The sequence below is a fragment of the Carlito syrichta genome, unplaced genomic scaffold (assembly GCF_000164805.1).
Source record: "Carlito syrichta isolate Samal-C Ts95f unplaced genomic scaffold, Tarsius_syrichta-2.0.1 Scaffold302385, whole genome shotgun sequence".
Taxonomy (NCBI): Eukaryota; Metazoa; Chordata; class Mammalia; order Primates; family Tarsiidae; genus Carlito; species Carlito syrichta.
The window spans coordinates 410,782-433,902 of NW_007246481.1; the positions used below are offsets into that span (position 1 = coordinate 410,782).

The 23,121-nt window shown below is 41.6% G+C and overlaps 1 protein-coding gene and 1 pseudogene across 8 annotated transcripts in view; both read left to right on the forward strand.

Annotated features, from left to right (window-relative positions):
- LRRC4C (leucine rich repeat containing 4C) overlaps positions 1–23,121 on the forward strand; it is a 529,928-nt gene that overhangs the window by 378,501 nt on the left and 128,306 nt on the right. The window lies entirely within an intron of this gene.
- LOC103258836 lies at positions 8,011–9,051 on the forward strand (annotated as a pseudogene).

The following is a 23,121-nucleotide window of genomic DNA, read 5'->3' on the forward strand; positions in this document are numbered from 1 at the left end:
GAGTAGCCGGAATACAGGCGCGCGCTACCACGCCCGGCTGATTTTTTGTTTTATGTAGAGATGAGGTCTCGCCTGCCCAGGCGGGTCTCGAACCCGCGGGCTCAGGCAATCCACTCACCTCAGCCTCCCAAAGGCGTGGGATGACAGGCTGAGCCACTGAGCCCGACTAGTATTTGCTTTTAATATATTATTTGTTTTGAAACACTGTGTAGGTAAAACAGATGTTTTGTTGACTTGATTGCTGGGCGCCATTGTTCTTGCCTCTCATTTTGAGAAATAGCACGTTTGAAGCATGAGAGGTACAGCTGGGTTGAGACTCTGAAAACTCTCTAAGATAGCAACATCAGCTGTAGATTTTAAATAAATTCAAAATAATCCTGTTTGAGGCCTGTAAGCCAAGGTTCTGTCTAAAACACAGAGCCTTTAATACCAATATTAGCTTCTTCCTACAGAAAATAAAAGCCAAAAAGTACAGAATTCAAAACAGCTTTAAAAAGGAATGAAACAACAGGCATGGTAAAGTGAGACATGTAAGTGATTCCACCGAGAGGCTCTAACCAGTGGTTCTCAATCCTGGCTGTACTTAGCGTCTACAGAGAAAATTTGAGATTATCAAGATGGGTGCCCTACTTGCAGATTCAGACTCTCTGGGGATAGAGCCTGAATATCAGCATGGTTTCTAAAACTCCACAAGTGATGTTGAAATACATGCTAAACAGACTCGCCATATGGGTCTCAAAATGTTATGTGTTACAAGTGATATTTTTCAACTTTTTTGCTGATTTTTTTTTTTTTTACCATTGCTACAATTTAATGTTATACAAAGTCTAATCCATACTCTGAAAATCATGAAATTCTTCTAAAGAATGTTTATTTATGTTTTAAATATCTCTCCACCTTCTCTTGTTTTAAATGTATGATACCATTTAGACTAACAAATTCGTGATACATTTTAAAGCTCTATAAAATCACATAAGTTTTTAAGTTCTATATAAAATCATCTGCAACATTTTTTTTTTTCAAATATAAACTCAAAATCCCAAAAGAATTTTCTCATATATTCAATTTAGAAAGCATGGTGAGTTTTTTTTTCTAAATCTTGTTGCAACATCTTATGACCCTCTTGTGTCTCACTTTGAAGTGTCTTTGGCTGCAATGGTAAGCCAAAGCTAATGGTATTAGTTTCTCATTGTAAAAAGGCAGGCACTAGGTGTTTTGACAAGTCAACAACTAAGCAGAAAGCGCAGTATATATTTCAAGGGCCCCACCATCTGGTAGGATAGGACTTAGAATAAAGACTTGACTTTACTCCTGAAAGAGTGTCTAGCTTTCTACTGTACTATATGAAAAATGGATGATATAACAAGGATAGCGGATATTTTGCTGACTAGAGCTCTATGTCATTCTCTTAAAAGATTAACGTTTCTTTTTTCCTTTGACTTGTTGTTCATATGTAATTTTATCTCTAGAAAGAAAAGGAACCGAGAAAGTAATGACGGTTTGAAGTAGAGAGTTTATGAAGCAGAAAGCCAATAATTGCAGGAAGTTAAATATTTCCCGTAGACAGCAGTGAGTCTATCACACTTTCCAGTATACAAACCTAACATTATTTTCATGAACTTCATTCTGTATTCTTTTCAGTTTCCAGATCCACCCCCATTTGAAGCAAACCTAATACTTGAAAATTCAGACTTGAACACACCTGAAGTATGACTAATGCTGCCCCCGTCTCTGTTAAGGACCTCACTTAAACAAATACTTCATATATTTGCCCCCAGATATATTGAAGCAGCTTTAATGTGTGAAATGTATTTCCACTAATATCATATAATAATTCAGATGTAACTTAGTAAACCAACATGTTTTTATTAAACATTTATTAGGTGCCAAGATCACAATGCCATTGAGAACGCAGATGAAGTTGATGTATTTCTTAGGTTGAGAATTCTTTTTTTCTAAGGACACAAAACTAGTTATAAGAATCAGTTCCCCACCCTACCCTCCTTGCTGTCAGTATATTCATTCTCAAGAAGAGAATGGCATGATAAAAGCAGTACATGACACTGAAGATTTAAAAAAAAGGAGAGATGGTTTTAAGGTCAATTTTAAATTTGACCTTGACAGAGAGGATGAAAGAGAGATGTGTTTGTGGGTGTTGAGCAGAGAGGAAGTCGTTGATGCTATGAAACCCCAAATTCTGAAAGTGAATTTTATGTCAGCCAGTTTGGGGCAATGGAAAAACAGGAATATTAGAGCCAAAGAAATCTAAATCTGAATACTGTCTCCACAGTTTACCAACTATATGCTGTTGGACAAGATAGGAATCCTTCCTTAGTCAGTTTTAAATGCAGTTAATAAACCTGCCTTAGAGAGTTGTAAAGACTTCATAAGATACCCATACAGTGGATTCAATAAATGTCTGCTCTTTCCTTACTTATGCATTCAAATTTCTTAGAGCAATGCTGTATTCTGTGTAATCCATGATAGACTTGCCAAAGAATTTAGATGGTGGCGTGGGTAGCAGTGGAACAGCACTTGACTGTAGCAGTTGAATTTTTCTTCTTTTTTAAACAAAGACCTATCGGAAAATGCACTTTACGTTGTAACTGAAATATTGTATTACCGTTTTACAAATGTAGGAATGGACTGTCTGTATCTGTCCAAAATCTGTCAAATCTTCCTTCTCATCCTGCAAACAAACAAATTATGTTCAGATCTGCTGTTGCCCCTGCAGCAACTCAAATCACCGTGAACTGAGCAGACTCCTAGCTAGTGGATTTTAATGATTTATTTATGTATGCATATAATCCCTCCATCAGATGCAGACCACATGCTTGTCTGCCTGAACTGAATTTTGTTGATACGTTTTTTTCCCCTTGCTTCTAACTCTATTATTCAGATTTTAAGTCCTGACAATACATGAGTGCCAAATGACACCATTAGTGCTGTCAGGAGTTGAGTTTTGCTGAAATATTCGATACCTGCTGTGTCCTCCAGAAAAGAGAACAACCCAATCTCCCTCATTGGTTGTTACTACAGTTGAAGTGTGGTTTTCAATCTCAGACGGTTTGGGGCTGTTAAAGAGATAATGGAATATTTAGGCTAGGGAGGTTGATTCAGAAACCAAGGCAAAATCAACATCCTTTTAAAAAATGTCTAAACCTGTAAAGTTTACATTGAAAAATAAGTTTTCCAGTGCTGTGTATATCCTCAAAGCACATTTAAATCACTTCAACAGCTGCAATAATAAAATGACACCGGAAAGTACCAACATGAAATGCTGGGAGGCGAAGTAAAAGGGCAGAGTCATGAGATCAATCATGCCAAGAAGATAATGAAAGATAGACCCACTGAGCCTACGTAGGGAAGAAAGACATGGGAGCGGATATGAGGGGAGACATGTTGATAGAATTTTGTACACGGGACCATGGAAAAATGGAAGGGGAAAAATTTTAATTTCGCTAAAAATGAGAGGGGGAGAGAATCCGAATATGTGTTGCTTTCAAAACCACAGATTTCCCAGTAGAACAGAACAGCACTCGGGCTGCCCTTTTAAATTATGTGGCCTGGGACCCTGACCTTCAGTCATTTGATTCAGTCTTAGAAAGCAATGCTGAACAATGCGTTTCTCTATTTCCCTGCAGTAGTCCACGAGTAATGCCATGTATGTAGGATTGGATGGTTTGTGTATGTCACAAGCCTGTGAATTTCCAAGAGGTGGGCACGCTGGGGCATCTGGATGTCTGGAAGAGGGTGTGGGAAAAGCCTCCACTTTTCCCCAGGACTGGATGGAGAATGAGAACAGGCTCTGAAACATCAGGCATGATTTATCCTGAGGACAGAATTTCTCTTCTTGGCAGCTTTGACCAGGGTAAGTGCTAAGAGGAGAGAAGGAAGGATCGGACAGGGATGCCTGTCCAAATCAGGTTGCCGACTTGGCTGTCCAAGGAGAGCTTAGACATAGTCATCAGCACAGAAAAAGATATCTGATCCACAGGATGCAAGTCCTTTCTAGGTAACAGAATTCAGCCCGTGAATATGCGGGCAGGGTGTTTAACTGTTTTCTCCAATGCTCTGTGTTTTATACCTGGAGCTAGTGAGTCTGAATTGCTGGTGTCAAAAAATTTAGTCAGTCACCAAATTAACTTCAAAACTAATATTTTTTTAAAATTATGACTTTGAACGGAGAATAATTTTTAAAAGTGGGGAACATGGGAAAATAACTCCACAGCTCTAAGGAACGTTAAGATGTTGGCAACTGGTGCGCTTCTAGCAAATAACAGCCTTTTTGTTTGTGTGCCCTGGGGGTCACATTCCCTTCTGGAAAGGAAAGCACGGCCTTGGGAGGACACCGCTGGGAGGACACCGTGCTCTCTGTTTAAAAATACTGGCTCTGGGGAAGGAAGGGTGTGGGATTGGTCGTTGAGGGAAACTGCCAGGGGAGGGAAGGGCACACCTCATCCACAAGGGTACCTGCATCATGAACATTTGTATACCTAACCCCTAATTGTTCCCCATGTCTTTAAAATAAAGAAAAAGAAATACATAAATAAATAAAAATACTGACACTTCATTAGCCGGGCATGGTGGTGTGCACAACTGGAGTTCTCGCTATTGGGAGGACTGAGGCAAGAAGCATTGCCTGAACCCAGGAAGTGGAGGCTGCGGTAGCCGTGAGCATGCCACTGTACTCCAGCCTGGGCCACAGAGTCAGACTCCGTCTCAAAAGAAAAAAATAAATAGACCAGGCTCGGTGGCTCAGCCTGTAATCCCAACACGTTGGGAGGCTGAGGTGAGTGGATTGCCTGAGCCCATGGGTTCGAGACCAGCCTGGGTAACTTGGTGAGCCCTCATCTCTACAATAAGTCAAAAAATTAGCTGGGCATGGTAGCATGCTCCTGTAGTTCCATCTACTTAGAAGGCTGAGGCGGAAGGATTGCCTGAGCCCAGCAGGTCGAGGCTGCGGTGGCTGTGAGCAGTGTGCCACCGCACTCCAGCCTGGGCGACAGAGTGAGACTCCGACTCAGAAAATAAAATAAAATAAAAAAATACATAAATAAGAACGGTGACTCTTGGCCTTATTGAGTTGGTAGCTGGTGCTTAATGTGTGCTTGCTGTATGCCGTGCACAGCTATCATTCTTTACGTGTAGATATTAAATAAGAAATAGCCCATGCATTTATAATACAGAGTTCTAAAGTTCGATGGATCAGCCCAGACCTGGAATTTCTTTTTTGTCTTTAGACGGCTCGCTCAGCCGTACTTTCCTTCTCACATAACCCAGAGGAAGGACACAGAGGAAGAAGGACTGGGCATGTGTGGGTAAACTGCTCCCAACAGTCTCCAGAGATCCAGGTTCCTTCTGTGTCGTCACCTCCATGTCTTCATCGGTGTCATCTTGGCCCTTCAAACCCGGGCCCACCTATCAGACTCCAGGGTGAGGACCTTCTGTTAAAGAATGTGACTCCTAGCAGCTGTGCTCGCACACTGTCATCCAGAGTTTGGTCACATCATCAGCCTTCCCTGCAGTGGAGGAAAGGGAATCTTGTCTCTGAGAAGCCATGGCTTCTGACAAAATGGGGACAGAGCTGAGCAGAGGAGTCACATGGGCCTGTATTTCCAGCCGCTCAGGAAGCTGAGGTGGGAGGACTGGTTGAGCCCAGAGGTTTGAGTCGAGTCTGGGCAACACAGTGAGACCCCCATCTCTTTAAGATGCAGGAAAAGGACCACTACATCGCGTGATTCCTAGGACTTCATTCCTGTAGGTTATGATAGGAATGGTCACCCCTGGATTTGAGCCACATGACGACCATGCTTGGGAAGTAAAGGAAGAGGTGGAGAAAAGGTATGGGAAGATAGTGCAGTTTCTGTCATGGCTTGTGACATATTGATTTCTTTAGTCCTCAGAAAACTTACCAATTTTATTTCCATTTCTGTAGGTACCTCAGTCATACTGTTAAAAATCACTGCCCCCCCATCCCATGGCGGTAGAATTCAGACCCTCTGGCAAGTAGTTTGTTCGCTGAATTATTCTTTTATTTCTCCTCTACCTCAGATAATATTATAATTACTACTTTGGAAATCGGATTCAGTCAATACATTAATATGTATTAAAATCCTAATATATGCAAGAAGCTGTGTAATACCTTGATAGTTTGTTTGAGCTGTGGATTGTGGTGGTTAAATCCATTGAGGATATACTAGAGATTGTAGCCTTTGGCCAAAAACGTTTCTTGTTTTAGTTTCGTCACTACATGGAATTTTTGTTTCTATTGCTATGTAGTGATGGTCTGTTTCCGAGATATGTTTCCCATAATTGAACTTGACTACCTGTATATTATACCCTATATTTCATCACTTCTGAAATTCATTTTTAAAATTACCCAGATTTATAATCTTGCTGAATATTGGTCAGACAATATAAAAATGGTGTATTTAGTCATCCTATAAAATCACGCATATTTGCTATTCCACTAAAAAATGCCTTATTCTTCCTTCTTCACCCTGGAAAAAAACCAGCCATGACAAATGGCATTCCCTTCTGGTAAACATGAGACTTACCTAGATATTTGGGGGTACTTTATTATGAGATAGAAAAAAAATTCCAGTAACTTGAATTTGTTCATCTCTTTAACCAGTAATATCCAGTATTCCTTTTTTCTTTCCAAATTTACTCCATTTTTTCCCTCTGTTGAGTTGTTAAACCCCTTAGCAGTATGATATTTTCAAATAATAGTTTGTTTTCTATATTTTGTTAATCATTGTATGCATACTATGAATTTTGCAAGTCTTCTAGTTATCTTTTTAAAAGACACAGAGTTGGACAACCCCCTGTGGTCCCCTCCCACTGTGGGAGCTTTTCTGTCCTCTCAATAAATCCTGCTTTCTGACTTAAAAAAAAAAAGATGCAGACTTAATTTCAAAAAGAATGGTATATAATGAGAAGAAAGAAGATTAAATGTCAAGGGTTGCTGAGTAGCGGCTGTTCCATTTCTCTGTATTATTTTCTGGTGATAATTTGGTTCTGCAAATCATGGTCTCTGATGCCGGTGCCTGTCCTCTCTCAGAAAAGCTTCTGGGACAACTGTTTTCTTTTATTTTTATAGTTCTGCTGCCTACATGGAGAACAGGACACTTTGGGGAGATGGGTGTTTTTAAGAGTGCAGTCTGAGATGAACTGTATGCCTACGTTCTGGCTCTGATACTCCACTTATTGCTGTGAGACTTTAAGCTAGTCTGTGTACTTTCTGTCTTGATGACCTCATATGCATACTTGGGATAACGGCCGGATGAACCTACGACAGTTGAGGACTAAGTTAATGGATTCATAATGCCTGGCACAGAGTCAGCCTTTGATACAGTTTAGATGTTTAGCGTCATTCTTCATGGTCAACTCATGTAGCCTGGTTAATAACAATTCTGTTACTCCTCACGGTCTTACATTCATGTCTAGATACATTAGTGCCTTGACTTAGAGAAGTTCAACTTCAGCAGGTGAGCTCTTCCTTGCTTTCTGCTTTATCCACTTAGGTGGGAAACGGGCAGGGAGATTTTAAGTAAAGAATAGTTGGCTGGGTGCGGTGGCACACACCTATCATCCCAGGACTTTGGGAGGCCGAGGTGAGAGGATTGCCTGAGCTCATGGGTTCGAGACCAGCCCGGGCAACTTGGCAAGACCTCATCTCTACAATAAATAAAAAAGAAATAGTGGGTGTGGTGGCGCATGCCTGTAATTCCAGCTACTTGGAAGGCCGAGGCAGAAGCATCACCTTAAACTAACCCAGCAGGTCGAGGCTGCAGTGGCTATGAGCGTACTACTGCACTCCAACCTGGGCAACAGAGTGAGACTCCAACTCGAAAAACAAACAAACAAAAAGAATAGTTTGAAGAATCCAGGGTTTTTTACCCTTCCTATTCATATGTAGGTTAGAGTCAAATGTAATTGACTTAATACGTGATAAATTTAAAAATTCAGGACCGACAGCTCCTGGGGTGGCTTTCCTCCTGAGAAATGGCCCAGGGTCCCGGCTGTCTAGGCTGGTCTAGTGCTGACACAGCTGCAATGCCCAAGAGAGGAAAGTGACTCAAATTCTGAGGCCACGCTGCCTGCTCCGGTCGAGTGACCGTGGCAGATCATGCCCACTCAGATCCGGCAGTCGTGAGGTCTGGATGAGTCAAGAAAACCGTGACCAGCACTGTGCATCAGGTTGGGAAGTCTCTGTGGCCTGGCAGCCTCCCAGATTCCTGCAGAGGAAGCGCTTTCTGGGGCTGGTGAGCCCTGTGACATCATCAACAACGGGACTGAGATGGATGCTCAGGAGGAAGGCATCTGTGAGAGAGCCATCTCCAGAAAAAAGAGCAGAGCCACAAAGGAGAACTGGATGTGGCTGGAGGAAACGTGTATGTCATGGATATTTGGCTATTGCTGGCTTCCTGCGTCTGTCCTGGGGACGTTGCGAATCATCCCCTGATTTGTAAGAAGGCCTGGACTGTCGCTTGTACGGCTGCCTTTTGGACCAGGTTGTCATGAAGGCACGACCCGCTGGATGCTTCTTTGCCTTTGAGCCTGCAGCCAGAGTCAGTGGAGAAGCTCTGCTGTCTCTGGGCAGGCAAGTGGGATCCCGTCTCTGGTCCATCTGTGTAAGCCCTTTGCGGCTCGAATCTCCGAGAATCCAGCCATTCCAGAAAGCACTTCCAGCACATTGAAGAATTCCAAGTGCTTGCTTTGCTGGAACAGAAGGATTGTTGGGAACAGACAGGAATCCACGTGGAAATTCAACTCCAAGTTCAAAGAACCGTCCCCTAGGTTAAAGAGCAAGTGTGTACGGGAGGGTTACAGCCTCCCGTTGAGTATGAAGGTGCTCATGCCAACCCAGACCAGGACTGCTGCTGACTGCATTCCACCACCCTCAATTTCATCTTGGTTCCGGTTGTCATGGGAATGGTAGACATCCTGTTTTACTGTCAATGTGAGCACAGACATGCCGCATTATCGAGTGAGATTGATGTTCCAGGATTCTCCTGTCCACAGTGGTCAGAAGCTCTGCAGTGAACGGTGTGTGCCCGTCTTCCTGGACCCACTGCGCGGTGTTTGACGCCAACTGGTGGCATCTTCGGTATCCGTTCTCTCTGAGAGCAGGGTTTCTGCTTCCTAACCCTGGGGGCAGCCCAAACCTACTCCATCAGTAATCAGATTTCAGTTTGGAAGGATGGGCTGGATTGTATATCTGGCTAGTAATGCACATGCTTTTTAGGTTCTTGGGACCCCTGTTAGGAGAGGGAGAAGTTTTGAATTCCAAGGAAAAGCAACTATGATTTATAAATATCTTTTCATGTAAAAATTTTGCATTTGAAAGGAGTGGCCCTGCTTTCTGTGTTAAAACCCCCATTTAGTACTATTGAGTTGTTTGTTCTTTAATCTTTTATTCCGCAAAAAATGGTTGATCTTGCTCTAGGGGAAAATTAAACTTTTAAATCTCCAAACAAGGAAGTTTCAGCATTCTCTTAAGGATCAGAAGAAACTTGGAGGCCTAAAATCATTGCTACCCTTGCTTCCAATGTATCTGTCCCTCAAATTCAATTGAATACTTTATCTTCTTCCTTTACTGACTCTAGAAATAAAGGAGGTAACATGGTTTTAAGAATCTTAAAAAAAGGGGGAGGGTAGAATGAAAAGGGAGCTGGGATTTTTGCTGTTTTCCATAACTGCTCAGTCAGTTAACTGGTCACAAAATATGATTGAACATTTTCTCTGGAAGGAGCTTTTTGCTAGAGCCTGCCAATGATACAATAACTATACCGAAATTGCTTCTAGGAATATTAAATTCTAGTTGATTAAAAAAGGCTAGCACAGATGAAATAAATTATATATATTAGCACAATAGGCACATACATAGTACTGCATTTGGATATTTCAAATAATTACCACTCTCCAAATATATACTGAGAAAATTGAAAAACCAATATGAGTTGGAGGAATTAGAAAATCTAGGTAGAAATTGTTTTTGAGATTTTTATTTTTTTAAACTACCAGCTTTGGCTGAGGCAAGTTCATAAAAGTATCTGACTGTTTATATCAGGTCCAACATCCAAGCCCGAGGACCGGACAGTTGAGTTCATGACTAAACAAGGTTTTTCCTACTCTAATTGTACATGGGGGTAAAAGATTCACCTAGATATCTGCGAAGTATGATGCAAAATAAAACACAGTACTCAATTTTGTTATTTCAAAAGATAGGTCCATTGCTATAAACAGAGCAGCTGATTTTGCCATTTTAAATTTTTTAAGGGGTCAATTTTGTTACAGAGCCATGTACTCTGTGTATATTTCTTCTAGGAGAGGTCCATTGTAGCCTTTAGCAATAGGTATCTCCACTGGCTTTTTTTTTTTTTTTTTAATTTTTTTTTTTTTTTGAGTTGGAGTCTCACTCTGTCGCCCAGACTGGAGTGCAGTGGCCGCTCCCGGCCACCGCAGCCTCGACCTGCTGGGCTCCGGTGATCCTTCCGCCTCAGCCTTCCGAGTAGCCGAAATTATAGGCATGCACTATCACGCCCGGCTGATTTTTTTATTTACTGTAGAGATGAGGTCTCGCTGCCCAGGTGGGTCTCGAACCCATGGGCTCAGGCAATCCACTCACCTCAGCCTCCCAAAGGCGCGGGATTACAGGCTGAGCCACTGAGCCCGGCTCTCCACTGGCTTTTAAAAAGCAATTTTCACATGGAACCAACCATTCAGGGGGAGAGTGCTTTTAGTTTACTCACTAGTTCAATGGCAGCCTCGAGGATGAATGTCTTTCCATCAGTTTGCTCTAGGATTGATTCTCAGCTTGTTACCTTTGTCTTTGGGCAACCCCCACCCCCAGCAGCAACTGCAGGCATCATATTGTTATATCCAGACATGACATAGACCGGGCAAAAAAAAGGGGGGCTATCTCTTTCTGAAGCTTTTTAAGAGTAAGGAATAGTTTTTTAGAAATCCCCCGCTAAAAATCTCCCTTTGTGTTTCACTGGGTGGAATTGTCTGCCCAAACCGATCACAAGAAAACGAAATGAGACAACCATGATTGTCTGAAAGGAGTCGGGAACCACTCTGGGGGCTACATGTGAGCCTTCCTGTTCAGAAGGACATGGCCACATGGAGGAGCTGGACATCTGAGTGAAGCTGGGGTGGACTTGAACGCCAGAAAGAATGGAAATAGAGACATGTGCTTTCAGGCGTCAGTAATGTCTGTTACACTGGGCTTATAGTAAATGCCCTTACGTTCTTATATTTTTATACTTGATATGTAGTAAATATGTTTAGGTTCTTATTTTTGCGGATGGAAGGAAGGAAGGAAGGACAGGGTGTGATGTTCTGTTTAGTCTTCTGTCCTCAGCTAATAGAGTTCTTCTGAGCACTTCCAGGTAGAGCCCAAAAAGCATATCCTTGAGCCAAGAACTAGAATCGTATTGTCAGAAACTAATTAGAATTGGGTGGCCATTTGCTGCTTTCTTTGCAAGGGGTCAACTTATTGCAGTAATGTATTAAGTAGCCCTTCAAAAGACAAGGGCCGAAAAACAATGTCCTCCGGAACTAACACTCTTAAACAGTATTGCAATTAATGGAAAGTGCTTGCCCTAATGAAATCAAACATCAGAGCTTTGGCAGGAGCTGACTGGCAGGTACACCCTATGGCTTGAAACACCTGTCTCCTGAGGACATAAATGGATTCCTCCTTGTGAAAGAGTTGAGTAACTGTGGCTAAAGCTAGGGTACTAGTCTAAAGAAAATGACTTTCTGCCTTCTGCCAGGGCACCTCGGAGCGCCATTCCCAGCTTGGTATCCTTGTGCCTACTACCTTGAGATTCTGGCTCTAGGCTGGGGGGGGGCGGCTCAGCCTGTAACCCCAGCACTTTGGGAGGCTGAGGCAAGAGGACTGCCTGCACCTGGGGGTTCAAAACCAGCCTGGGCAACTTGGTGAGACCTCGTCTCTGCAATAAATCGCAAAAACTAGCCAGGCGGGGTGGCGTGCCTCTGTAGTTCCAACTACTTGGAAGGCTGAGGTGGAAGGATCACCGGAGCCCAGCGGGTCGAAGCTACAGTGGCCGTGAGCGTGTCACTGCACTCCAGCTCAGACAGCAAGAGTGAAACTCCAACTAAAAGAAAAAGAAAAAGAAAATTCTGGCTCTAAAGATAAGAGAGAGTTTACATCTGCATCTTGAAAGCCACACCATTTAGTATTCAGGAGAAGTTCTCATAGAAAGGTATGTATCTTCCCTCTTGATTTGTAAGAATTCAGGTGTGGTTCTTTGGTTAATTGATGGGTTGATTTATAAACTTCTGTCTTTGTTTATTTGGTCATCAGTTCAGTCAATCGTTCATTGAAACATTCATAGAATTGCTTAAGAGTATCTGCACTTTTCCAGGCCCAATGATAAGCTGGACATGTTGAGGTCTGTGGAAACCAAAGTCCTGGGTGTGAACTTTGTAGAGGGCAGTGAAGGATGTGGCGGGAGATTTGCCACGCACCCACCAAGATCCCCACACGCTCCCAACACTGCCACAGACCTGCAGGACTGTTATCATCACCGCCAGCCCTAGAACAGAAGAAGGCTCAGAGATTAGGTCGCCACCTGTGACACAGAGACCCATTCATGTTTGCCCATGCTATTGTAGTCCCTAGAGAAGGGCGTGTCAAGGATTCTAATTCTCCTGTATCTTCCCCCACGACATTCCTTGGAGCTAATGGAGTGTGCACTTCCTCCTTATCTTCTAAGCATTCCCAGTAGGTAGTTTCGGGGGTCTTTGACTTCCTTGTAGATAGGGCCTGTTCTACTGGAAGATTAAGGCCCCATGCGCTGCCCCTCTGGGCGGGCTATAAGTTTTTGTAATTACAAGTTTCATGACTTTTACAGTCCTTAACCAATGTGTATCTTAGGCCTTGTAAATTCCCGATGAGATACCTGGCACCAGGAAGTCTGTTCCAAAAAAAGACAAAGTCAGTGAAGTTAATTTTTACTTAAAGTGTGCATTTCTCCAAAAGCATAGCTTCTACTGTCTCGTCATTGTATTAAGATTTAGGAAGAAGCATAAAAAAAATACATTTCCCGCTCTCGGCCTGTCCTTTCAACTTGTTCAGCTTGACTCTGGTTGGTGGTGGTGATATTGGCTTTTGACCCGGAATTGTGTTATTCCAAAACTAGGATCTTTCCACAACAAAATGTATCATTCTAGGCTGGGTGCGGTGGCTTAAACCTGTAATCCCAGCACTTTAAAAGGCCAAAGCTAGAGGATTGACTGAGCCCAGAGGTTCAAGATCAGCCTGGGCAACTTGGTTGAGAACTTGTCTCTAAAATAAATCAATAAAAATTAGCCAGACATGGTGCATGCCTGGGGTTCCAGCTGCTTAGAAGGCTGAGACGGATCACCTGAGCCCAGCAGGTCGAGGCTGCGGTGGCCGTGAGTAATGTCACTGCACCCCAGCCTGGGTGACAGAGTAAGACTCCGACTCAAAAAAAAAGGATTGTTCTGTACCCCAGGCACAGATTTACCCTCATCTCCAGATACCCAGAGAGTTTTGCTATCAAATCCCCACAGCCAGTTGTTAGATCCAGCTCTCTGGAATGTGTGAGTGAATGCATGGTGAGCTAACACAGTTAAAGAGTCACACATCTCAGAGCTGAAGTTAACCAATGGGAATCATAGAAAACTCGTCATTTAAGGATATTAGGATTGGGCTTAAGGAATACATAAATAAATGGGTTCTTAGTGAAAGCCCTTGCAACTTTGCCAGAAGTAATAAAATTTGAGTTTGTTATATCAATGACGTAGTAACAAATTTGTCTTTTACAGGGTATTTTTGGCTTTCCTTTAAAGCCTTAGTTGTCTCCCAGATAAGGGAAGTTGGTGCACCAATGACTTTTGTAAAAGATGAGATCTTAACTAAATATTTTGCATTTGTGAGGCAAGTGGTTCTTCTTTACCCGGTGCCTCCCAGCCCAAGGCTAAGGCTAGAACAACTCGGTGCTATGCATGGGGCAGATTCCACTCTTCCCATCGTATGGATGAGGAGACCCAAGTCTCAGAGAGGCCAAGTAGCCTGCACAAAGTCCTCAGCCCCAGACCAGAGGCCTTGAGGATTTTTCCCCATCGCCTAAACACTACTTGGGTCAGCCATGATGAAATTGAGCAAATTATTCTGCATACTGTGTTTTTAAATAGCTTTCTTGGAGATTATAAATAATGTCTGGGTAGATTTTATGCATCTTGAGTAGAGAGACAAATATATCAGAGTATTAAGTATTTATCACTTTCTGTGTTGACGTTTTAGACCAAAAGCTGGAATTATCATGCCAGTTTCAGGAAACGGCCATCGTTCTCACACACGTCAGACCTGCTGCACACTCAGGGTGTTTTGCAATTGTTTTCTCTGCTTGAAATGCTCTGGAAGAGGTGGCCCTATGGCACGTTTTTGATGGCCTCAGGGTCACCTTGTCAGGGAGCTCTCCCTCGACCCTGATGTCAAAGTACAGTCCTATCCTCACACTCCCTATCTGTCGTCCTGGTTGACTTTTATCCAAAGCATTTGTCTTCATTGTAGACACAAGTAGAATTGACTCGTTTTTCAGCTGATTCTGTCTCTCTCTTGTTTGTTGTATTTACTGTAACATCCTCAATGCCTAGAAGAAGGCACATCCTTGGGCACTCATGAATATTGTTGCATAATGACACAAAAGACACATCCGTTTCTATCACACGTGAATCTACACACACGTTATAGAGTTCTAAAAGTATGATGGTGTGTATTGCACCACGACAAAAGGAGAGTTGTGCAGCTAAATCTAGCAAGGACATATCACACTAACAATAACATTTTGAAACATCGTAAGTTTCTTTCCTTATTAGCCTGGACAATATGGAACATGGGCTGCGTGCCAAGAAATGTAGAGGGACCAACCAAGTGGTCAAACCTTACTGTTTGATCTAACCATTCTGCTTCCTCCCCAAGCCACGGCATCACTGTGCTTTATTCAGACTTTTAGTGTGCTCACATTCTCTGCTCTACCTTCTATGTGTGAATGACCGACATCATTGTATTTTATTAGCCCTATTAAACTTTCGGTAGAAGTTAAGGCAAAAACTGAAAATGAAGACTTGTTCTCAGCATTGGCCGGCAGACTGGGACTTTTGTTTTTTGGCATTGACACTCATGTCGGGGAGCACAGCCAGGACCCAAATATCACCTGTAGGGATATGGACGGTCAGAAAAGATGGGGACCTGGGATCAGGCTTGCTGGCCAGACAGCTGTTTTCACTGTCTACTTTTAAGGTACGATTCAGAGAAATTGAATTCATCCCACAGTCTGATAAAATGCTTTCAGGATTAATGTGACAGGAAAAGAATATGACTTTAACCATAAAAAATTATGTAGTAAAGAATAAACTCTTTATAATGTAAGGGGAGCCTCAAAGGAATGATCTATAAAAAGTACTTCAGAAGTATTAGCTCACTGAATTCTTAAAACAGCATAGTGAGATATCTCATGGTTGTCCCGTATTACTGTTGCGAAAGCTGAGACGAGAAAGGTCACATGACTCACACGAAAGGTCCCTCAGCTGACTATGGCTGAGCCAAGGTTTGGAACCAAGGTAGTAAGTAGCTACTAGCTTATAGGACATCTTGATGGTAAAGTTAAATAATTCACAGATCCTTGCATTCCCATCACCCCCCTTGCCAAGAACAAGCCATGTTTTCTCTGAGCCTTTGAAAAGAAGCCAGAACGTACAACAGAGGAAATCATTTATTAGTAATTATCTCCTTTCCTCACCATGGGTATTTTTTTAGGTAGTTAGGGTTATTCTTGTTTTATGGAGAACCGAGACCTACTGAGATTAAGTAATGATTCTTACACTCTTCAGCCAGCAAGTACCATATCTGAGATGCAAACAAGGCCTGTGTGCTTTTATACCACCTTGGATACCAGTTTGCTTCTTTGTTTGGTATTTAGCCCAAAACACCAAGTGAACAGACAAACGAGAGATCTTTTTTGAGAGTGTCCTGTTATGCACTGTTTTTTCCGATGCCATTGTAAAGTCAAACATATTTCAGAGATTGAAACTATTTTACAACTCTTATTAAATTCCCTAAGTCCAGAAGTAGCTGTAGATATTTGAACAAGAGAGAAAAGTCTAGACTGCGAACCTAGGTGAATGGTAACTCTGAAATTAAGCACGGAACGCTTCTGCAGCCATAATAAAGATTTTTTTGTGTGTGTGTGATAAAAATTTTTAGGATTTGCTACTATCTGTATAAATGCCAAGTGGAATAATTTGTGGATTAAATGAAATTTCTTCTGATCCAAAATTCTTTTCTCTCCAGTGTCACAGACATCTCTAAAATTTCGCCCAGACATCATTATTGTGTTTCTGCAAATACTTCATTGAGTAATGGGGAGGGATTTCAGGTCTGGGAAGATGACTCTCAAGTCTCCTGTTTCTCAAACAGAAAGCAGTAATGTTTTGTGCAGTGAGGTGTGTATATGAAAGTGCTTTTGTATTATTTATGTGAGTAAACATAAAATATGCCATATATTTTAATATAGAGAAGACATAAAGCTTTTGATTGTGTTGAATGCATTTCTCATATTTTCTGTATTGCAACTATGTAGGGATTTTCCATTTTGTCTAGTAAAGGTCAAAGAAGAAAGTAAAACCAATTTTAGGACCATGTTTATAAGCTGGGCCATTTTATCTTGCCATCCTGTGGGTTTCAAGTCATCTCTGCTTCACACAGAAACCCTGAATGAAAGCAAAACATGGCAAATATTTTCAGAAAGAACTTTTTATGTTTGCCTTCTCTTGCAAACCTAAATCAATACTTGACCTTTTCACACTCTTATCAAGATAGAATGGAGTCTTTCTGTGCTGACTTAGAACTATAAAGTATGTGGCAAGAGCGCTCTGTTCCCTGGGGCAGTGTGTGTGTGTGTGTGTGTGTGTGTGTGTGTGTGTGTGTATGTGTGTACACACACCACTACTTGAGCTGACTGGCCTTTTCCTAGTCAGCAATATCACTATCATTACTAACTGTGAATAATATTGTGTAGATCACACAATGCTTTCACCTGTATTGTGTCATTAGTCTTCTGATTCCATGAAATAGACATAGAGATACACAGATGGATACATAGATACATACATAGATACATATAATGTAAATAATTCATTGGTGTGCAGAAAAGCCAAATCCCTGTGATTTGTTAGAAGCGGAGTCCAGACGTCAAACACACTTCCTGATGCTGAACTTCAAAAAGGGCATTCAGGGTGCACCTACAAAGTAGGGACCTGATGAACACGTGGCCTTTGCTGTGTCACAACACAGCATGCTGCAGTGAGAGAAGCAGGAAATGACTTATTTGTCAGTGCGTCCTAAGGACCAACACAATATAAATTCTTTTAAATTAAAGTAACTTTTTGAAGTCAAGGTGTCTCTTTAAACTGCAGTCAGAGAAACGAAGACCCTTTGGTGCAAAATGAGCAAGGAGAGTGCTGTTTGTTGGTTTCTTATCTCAGGTAGGCAGGCCCCTTGACCTTTGAAGTGAATTATTCTGCAAATACAGAGTGCTTTGCATTTTAGTTATTTTTACTTGCCTTTAAGCAAAAGCCTTTGGGGCCACAGCCCTGGAGGAAGCGTGGATGTTCGGAATTTCTGTTTGTGGGTTTGAATCTAAATATGGCGAATATTCGGAGGAGGAGTGGATACAAACGGAAATGCTGCGTACTCTGAGGTGCTCGGTGTACCCTCGGTTTGTGTCACAGAAGAATCATGGACTGAATTTCCCTGTAGTGAAATAACATCACATCATTTCTTAGTTGTCTAGATATTTAATTACTTCCTTTCTTAGGAGTCAGAATAATCCATATTTCCTAGTATCGTAATGAGTCCTAAACTAAAAGGAGGCAGCCGATAAAAACTAGCCACTGAAATCATGGCCCTGTACAATTTGTAGGAGATTATGCATATTGGTTCTGAGCGACCTGTTTTCTGACTGCCTAGGAGGGACTGGTCTCGTTTTGACATGTCTTTCTTGCAAAATGACTTGGACTTGCCAAATGTACTGCTACCGCTTATAGCATCCCAATGAGGTAACAGATTTTCATGGACTGGAAACTACCTAAACATGAAAAGACAAATCTATTTCACTTTTAAAGCTTTAATTAAAACAAGAACTCAGGAAATAAACGAAGGTAGGCAGGGCCAGTTCAGTTCTGAGTTAAGAAGAAGTCTTTCATCACAAGCCCGTATGAAGATCACAGTGGTTCTGGTCGTCCATCCAAATAAGTGATTATCTGGTCTACAGAAACACTCAGTCAAATGACTTCTGTCAACCTAAAATAATCAAAAGGGTCAGGACTTTGGAAATAAAACTTGCTACTTAGTTATGATGATCAGATTCATCGAGGTGGTCTTTTTCTTTTGGGAAAGGGATATTTAATATTCTACAGTGAAGATGTCATGGTCATGGGGTCTTATGTAAAGCCTTCTGGTGTGAGTTTAGTAAAGGAGGCAGTTAGCCTACAGCAAAGATCGGTGATTGGAAGAGGGGAAGGTCTAGGTTCTGGTGTCCCCATCACTTACAGAATAAGACCTACGAGGAAGAGAATCTATAACCTAAGAAGGAGAAGTTGCAAGCATGCTACGTGACTCAATCTCCAGGGCTTGACTACCCCCTTGGCATAATAAATCCAGGCGGTCCCGAATTGTTATTTTCTTTTACACATTAAACTGCACTAATTTGGGATGAGTTGAATGTCTTATTAGAAAGAAAGGCAGTATCATACTGTCTGTGTTTCCTTATTTAATCAACTCCCTCTGATTTTGAAATTTCAGAATAAGCATCACTTTATGAACAGGACTTTGTGAGAGGAAAAACAAGCTAGAGCACCGTGGCATTTGTAGTGAACAGAACCTTTAAGTATTAGGTATGATGCATTTAGATATGTTGTGATTAAGGGAATGGACTTGTTGCTCAAGGCGCACAGAAGCCAATACTATGTGGCCTCGCTATTGAAGAAAGAAAGACTTTCTTTGCAAAAATAGCAAAGGGAGAGGCAAGGATTCAAATATGACCCCCTGATTTGGGGTCTAGGGCAAATTTATGGGCTCGGTGGGCCAAGGAAAGAATTTAGGAATGCTGACTTGGGAGGGTCTGATTGTAGGGCTTCAGATTTGGCCATTTACTGGAAAGTATGTCGAGGCAGATTTTTGGCTCAGATCTTTCAGGCCAAAAGATCCTTTGCTTCGGAAAGAGCTCTTGCATTCAGGTACTGCTGGTATCCTGGTGTTTTTGGTTCCTAGAGCAACAATTGTTTCTGGGTATCGTTAGAGGTCAAAACTGTTTCTATTCTGTGTGCCTGGGATATGTGACTTGCAGTTTTTTTGGCTCTGTTCTACCTAAAAGGTAACTGGACATTTTTTTATCCACAGAGTAGGTTTAATGTGTGTTGCTCACACAGCTACGATGGCCAATGACTTTTATCAGGTTTCTGAATGCAGTTTCCTAGTAAAAGTCATTATTTGTGTGTGTGTGTGTATTTATGTGTACACGTATATACATACAATATATCTCATATATACTTATGTGATTATATGTAGTGTATATGGGGGGACCCCCCAGAAAAACACAGTTTATAAAACTTTCTGTATTTATTATTACTTGTTCAAATTTCAGTTGCCTTCAAAGTATTCTCCGTTTGATGCAATACACCTACCAAGATGCTTTTTTCCACTGCTCAAAATACGTTTGGAACTCATCAATTTTGATTCCTTTTAGTGCATCTGCCATTTTTGTTTTCCATCTTCTGCATCAGAAAATGTTTCCTTTTTGAGGACTTTTTTTCATTTGAGGGGAAACAAACAAAAAAGGTTGCTCGAGGCAAGATTGGATCAATGGGGAGACCCCCCTCCAAAAAATAAATCCAGTTTTTTTGGGGAGGGTCTCCTCTCATGTATAACTTTTATTTCTTAAATATAGAAAAAATACTATTTTTTTACTCTGCTATCTAACAGCTTTTTGTTTGTTTGTTTGTTTTAGCTTTTGATTTTTTAAAATTTTAAAGATGTGGGTTTCAATTCAGGGTTAGGTACATAAATGTTCATTATGCGGGTACCCTTGTTGATAAGGTGTGGCCCTCTCCCCCAGCAGATTCCCACTACTGCCAATCCCACCTCCCCTCCCATGATAATTGTTCAAGGTCCACTTATGAGTGAGAACATATGATACTCAGCTCTTTGTTTCTGTGATACATCACTCAGTATTATAGACCGTCATATCACTTCATTTGAATCTATGGTGTAATTTAGCAGTCACTTTGTTTCACATATAAATGAAATATGAATTCAGTGCATTTTATAGTATTGTATGTTGTTATTGAGAAATGAGAATAATTTAATGTCAATCAACAGATTACAATTGACAGTTTGCTGGGGGCTTGATGCTCCTAGGTATACAGAATGAACAAAAGCACCTATTCCTGTCATCTCTGATCTCAGGCAGTGGTTCTTAACTGGGGGTAATTTCATCTTCCCATATGGGATAATGTCTAGAGACATATTTCTTATTGATGCCTAATAATTGTACATATTTATGAAGTACCTATGATATTTGATCCACGCCTACTCTGTGCAGTGGTCACTTCAGGGCCACTAAAATATCCATGGCGTCCAACATGTCTCATTGTCATAATTAAAGAGAGGTGCTGCTGTTTTCCAGTGCGTAGATACCAGGGGTGGCTAGCAAGGTCTACGACATAAGACAGCTCTACCAGAAAACATCATAGAGCCCGCAAAACCAACAGTACTGAAGTTGAAATCTTCATCCGTGGGTGAGAAATATTTAATGCTCTGTGTAAGTGCTATTTTGGGCCCATGAATAAAGAGCCAGCCAGGGAAACTCAAAAGAGGGAGAACTGGGGGAGAAGAGGGGTTGACCAAAGCTTTTGTAGAGGAGGTGACATTGGCGCCTGACCCAGAAGAGTGAGCCCGGTTTAGCCTGGGAGGAATGAAAGGGAGTGGGGCATTCTGGGTAGAGTTGTGAAGACCAGAAAGCGTAGAAAACTCATTCTGCCACAAGGCTTTTTACTGTACTCAGTTACTACAGAGTCATGATTACATACAAATGAGGTTAGCATAACTCTATATGGGAGTTCTTTATGTGGCTTTTAAGCTGCGTGTATAAAACCTCCTTAGAGAGGAGACATGAAATCATTTTCTACCAGGAGGAAGGTTTCCAGGCTTCCTCACTCCAGGTGTCCTGCAGGGCAGTCAGTACATCTACACAGATTGACTGCTAATTCTTGCAGACAGCTAGAACTGGAACTCAAGGAAAGGGATTTAAACAGCTAGAGCCACCTCGAAGATGAAGATGAGGTAACCTCTGTGTTTGAACAACAACAGCAAATATCAAGACCATCAAAGGCCTCACTGATGGGAAAATGAAACAAAACAAAAGGGAGGGGGGTATCGTTTGTTCGTTTGGTTTTGTACTTAGTGATACTGTGCAGTGTTCTAGACGATGGAACCCCACACCAAGAACTTCCTCTTTATCGGTGATAAGTGATAAACTCTCATTTTGCTTCTATTTCCTTCCCTCCCTCCCTCCTTTCCACTTCCTTCATTGGTAGAGATTGAGTTTCACTATGTTGTCCAGCCCAGGCTGGTCTCAAAAGCCAGACCTCAAGCCATCCTCCTGCTTCTGCCTCCCAGAGGGCTGGGATTATGGGCGCGAGCCACCTTGCCCTGCCAGTTTTCTTTAATCTTTAAGTGGGTATAATGATATCTATATTATAGAGTTGTTTGAAGATTAAGTATCATGCCTTTTATAGCATAGCATGCAGTAGGTGTTCCGTATTAGTTCTTTAGCCTTGTCCCTTTGCAGTCTGAAAACATGGGGATTTGTTTAAATACAAGACTGGTCAGCCTTGTGTTTTGAGACACTATAAGCAAGCTTCTAGCCTTCCTGGTAGGCAGAGAAGACATTGCAGAAGATATGAGGTGGGATCTCACTCTGTCACTCAGGCTGGAGTGCAGTGGCATAATCATAGCTCACTGCAGCTCAGGGCTCCTGGTCACAGGTGGTCCTTCCACCTCAGCCTTCTGAGTAGCTGAGACTATAGGTACATGCCACCATGGCTGGCGACAGTTTTTTATTTTCTAGAGACAAGGTCTCACTATGTTGCCAAGGCTGGTCACAAATACATGGGCTCAAGTCGTCCTGCCTCGGCCTCCCAAAGTGCTGGGATTACAGGTGTGAGCCACTGTGCCCAGCCAAAAGGTAGCTTGATCATCAAAAACTCCTAAGTGCTGTGGGCAGATAATGAGGTTGTTTAAAAACTATTCAATTAACAAAAATGAAACAAATGTAGTACACTCAGTGGGTATACTGAAGAAGTCTTCTGAAATGTTGATGCCGATGGCAGATGTGGTGATTAACATAGGTCCATATTTAAATTAGTTTTACAAAATGAGAAAAGGAAAGAGTTACAGGCTTGGGGGAGGGGTGTCAAGGTTGAAAGCAAGCAAGCTTAGTTTAGATGAAGGAAAAATTCGGTCTCTTCAGTAATTAAAGACAACCAGAAACTCCACCTGGGGAAACCACATCACTTGTCTCTCACTGAGCAGCTCGTATTATTTCTCTTTGCTGCTATGTTTGAACATGCTTAGATTCTTGATAAGTTATGACAGAGATAGTAAACAAATTATTTTTGCTTCCTATGAGCATACATACCAGAAGGGATATAAATATATATCTCACACATGCGTGCTTTTTATTGCTAATGCTTATTTTTTAGTTTAAAGTTTTCTTAACAGTCAGTTTTATTATTAAGAAACTACCCACTTCTATAATCTAAGAAAGATGGAATAAAATTATGATGCTTTTACTTATAACCTCGTAAGTAAACAGTGATTTGAAAACCCGAATTATTTTTAAAAATCAGAAGACATATTTCAGTTTCTTTTAGTTAATATCTTTTCCTCTGGTACAAAATATTAGGGATGACGGGCACATGCTTCTGTTCATATTTCTGATACTAATAGAAGATGAAATGGATTTCATCACAGTTAAGTTAGAAGAATGAAGCTGT